The sequence below is a fragment of the Camponotus floridanus genome, unplaced genomic scaffold (genome assembly GCF_003227725.1).
Source record: "Camponotus floridanus strain SB8 unplaced genomic scaffold, Cflo_v7.5 scaffold76, whole genome shotgun sequence".
NCBI lineage: Eukaryota > Metazoa > Arthropoda > Insecta > Hymenoptera > Formicidae > Camponotus > Camponotus floridanus.
Window position 1 is genome coordinate 536979 of NW_020229845.1, and position 4208 is coordinate 541186.

The following is a 4208-nucleotide window of genomic DNA, read 5'->3' on the forward strand; positions in this document are numbered from 1 at the left end:
AATAAAAAATTACCCATTTCTTGATTAATTTCCTAAAATTTAAGATACATAATGGAAGTGTCGTAAGGAAATATATAACGAAAAATTTTTGTTAAGTTTACAAATATAAAAATAAGTTTCCTTATATCTATATATTTGTAATTTATCTGTTATACAGATAAATATGATAAAGATGCATGCATCTCTGAGCTTTTGTTTATTTACGTAATAGATAGATAATTATTATACATAATTATCGTACACAATAATCATACATAAAATTTATTTTATTTTATTATTATTATTTCTATTTTATTTTCTTCTATTTTATTATTATTATTACCATTATATTTCATCATTATATTTTATTTATAATTATAGATAATATTTATAAGTTATAATTACAGATCATTATATTTTTTATTTATAACTGATTTATAAATGAAAGTGTTTGCATATATGTTTAAAAAAAATCGCCGTATCTTGACTCAACATCTCTACAACATTTGAAGATTGCGAAAGAAGAGAGCGCGAATGCTCTTGTATGAAGTATAGGACAAGGTATATAAATCGCGCGAGCACCATCGTTATGCCGTAATAATCAATACAGTCTCGCGATTGACGACCATGCAACACGCACGTTTTACATGCGGGACGCATTCGAGAACGTGGCGTAACGCACTTCGTCACAAATATATTATCCGTGGACATCAAGATTAACGGTCCAATATCTCTCTTTAAGGAACGACACAATCTGGCAGGGAAAGTCTTGAGAACCAGGCAATCGCGCAATCGTACTAACACGTGGGCCTCTCCGAGATGAAACGCGATCATTCTTTGTCAGTACGACGTGTCGCAGTCACACTGTGAACTACGTTTGATCGATGCGATTCCGCCTTTGGGCGAGAGGGCCACGAGTGGGGAGATAATGAAAACGATCCGTTATATCGCGTACATCGTGCACATATCCGGGGCGCGACGGTGCTTCCTGTTGATTTTAATAACTGCAAATCTGAGCGATTCCGGTTTTCTACGGAAGCAAATGTCAATCGAAACACAAATACTTTTTCAAACACGCATGTTTATAATATTCGAAAATTATAATATGTTCAATTTGTTTCGTTTTTCTCTACATAATAGATTCAAAAATAATCTTTTTTTAATCTTTTGCCATTTTTCTCATTGATCTTCCTTCTAACACAAAACAAAAATTGATTAAGTATAAATAGAAACAATTATTTCACATTTTTTTAAATTTTATATATCGCATCGTCGAAAGATTTCGAGCGCAACAACAAGTAGATTAAAAACACACAACAGAGAGGTAGAATATAAAGCGAATTGCATAAATGTAACACGCAAGAAATCGTAATTCGCACGCGCGACAAAAGTCTTTCCATAAAAAGAAAAGTTGAAATGTAATAATAGTTTCCACATATTTTCGTGCGTGCGATGCGTGCGTTTCGCGAAACCTCTTTATGGTGAAATTCTTTTGTGCAATTCTTTGCTGGTGACGACACAATGTTGCGGTGTAACTGCAACAACAACGATTGCATGCTCTTTATGCGATGCATTATGACAGATCTATCGTAATCGGGGCGATAAATAATGCGAATCTGCGTGTGCAGCTTTTATGAGGGACATCAGGACCGATTAATTTTTATGTAACATAGAAGTTACGTGCGTTCGATCTAGTTTTGCGCCGAAAATAAATCACACTTATCGGCATCGTTACATTGCGATATAAACTCGCGTTCGTGCTCGCTATAAGACTTTCGCTATACAGTAATTAGTTAAATTTCACTCATTTTTTTAGAGGAAATTGCGTTAAATGTAAAAGAAAATAACTTTGAATATATTTTTATATTATATGTGTATTATATTATATATATTTTTTATTAAGATCAATAACTATAATTTTTTATTAGTCACTTAACAAAATCTCTCTTTCTTTCTTTCTCTATTTTACAGAGATGTTGTATTCTTTTTTATTTTATTTTTATGTAAAATAAAATATCGTTATAAAAGCGATAAATAATTTCGAAATAAATTTTCACTTGACTCCTTTTACCACCGTGTCATTTAAGGAATGATGAACGAAAACATTCGCACAACGCGGCGGCCGTTCTATTCAACGAGCATTGTCAAAATGGTCGAAATTACAATACATTAAATGGAATTCCGTGCGCATCGAAACGCGGAAGGACAGACGGAAATACGGTGGTTCAAAGCGACCGCGAACGCCCGAGTATTTGAAAGGCACACATTCTTAGCTGCCGCAATTCAAATATGTCAAATATCTCGTGGCAATGTACGCGAAAGTAAAAATTAAGGGGGGAAAAAGTCGTCGAGTGTTTCTCCGAGAAGGGACGACGCGAACTCTGGGGAAGTTTGATTAAAATATGTCGTGCGGTTTCTCATTTCGCGTTACATCGCGTTTGTTGTTTCATAAAGCGATCTTTTCTTATGATAAAATTATATGGATATTTAATCCGGAAGATTTTCGCAATAATATATTATAAATTGAACATAGAAATGCCATCTTCGGTAAACTTTTTTTAGATGAGCTATAATTTGCAATAAAATTTGAAATAGAATTCTATTTATAATTTTATGTATCATATAATATAAAGAAAATACATATATTTGAAGAAAATAATAAAATGCTTACATATATTCAACATGTCAGAATACATATATATATATTAGAGTGTATGATACATAAAATTATAGATTTTGAATTTGTGAAATTAATAAATTGTCTATAAAATACATATTAAAAAGAAATTATTCTCTTATTTTGATAAAATCTCCAATAATATACATAAAATATATTTAATGGATAAATAAATACTCACGAATAGGAAATTTAAAATATCGTACAATTAGTTTCATCGTTCTAATTCATATATCACCGATCGAAAATACACCGCGAATTGTTGTTAGGCCTCGACCTATGCCGCAACATGCAGCCGATGTTGCGCTGGACCGATGCGATGTTACAAGCAATCACGCGTATAATTACAGATCGCGGTGAACTAAATTAATCGCAACGCAAACAATGCCGTAGCGCTGTTATCCCCCGCCTGTCAGGGTGAACGGCAGCGCGGGATGATGATCAGCGAGAGAAAGAGGGAGACGGATAAAGAGAGGGAGGAAGGGAGAGAGCGTACGATCGTTAATTTTCACAATAATATTTGGTGAATCAGGGAATTGTCGACGCTGCGCCGCGGCCGATCAATCCTCCGATTACCGGCGCGGCAAGATGTAATTAGTCCTGCGCGAGCCTCAGAATTAGGGCCGTGCAACGTACATAACGTATATGAATTTCGGTGGCTGTTAATTTGACCTCCAGGAGAGACAGATCGAACCGATCCCCTCCCGACCCCGGAATGACACTCCGCGCCGGATTATAAATTATTTAATCAAATCGGGGGCGCGGGGCGGTAAACGGAAAGAAAATATTTGCTCCATTACGCCGACGGAGGAACCGGGGAAAAAGCAGTAGTAAGAACGACGGGACGGCTAGGGGACGGCTAGGTCAGGGCGAGGCGAGGCGAGGTTTTGGCTCGAGGCGGTAATAAGAACGACGGCATAGTTTTAACTTCTCTTTTATGAGCGAGCTTTGTGCGAATGAAGGTACAAATTGCGGAGGCGCGCCTTCGGGGAGACATTGAGACACGCGGCTCTTCCTTCCGCCGGGTGTATCTCCGTCAGGCCACCCTTCCCATCCCGACAACCGTTCCTCGCGCGAGCAACAGCTTTGGCGCTATGTGTCTTGAATTTTCTTAGGAGTCGTTTCCCTCCTCGAGTGAGTCGTGTTCCCGAAATTCTACCGGTTGCAACAACACTTCTGTCTCGCGATGTAATAATTATTCTCCTAACGCGCCTTGTCCGCCCGTAAAAATGCAAAGCTCGCAATGCGATATTACACGCTCGCTCTTCCCTCGCTGTGAGTCTGTCTACATCAGCGTCTTGCCTCGTTAAGTCGTTCCTTGATTCTCGAATGTGAATTTATTATTTAAGTAAAGATATGCAAATTCATTAACAAAATCTCGAAAATACTGATATTATTTAAATTCTTTTCTTGAAACTTGACATTATTAGCTAACACACAAATAGAATCATAAAGACGATATATACAGTGGTTTGTTCGCGCTGTCACGTTTTCTCACATGCTGATCGTATTCGGGACGAGACCTTGTTGCGACAGGGAGAAAAAGAGACAG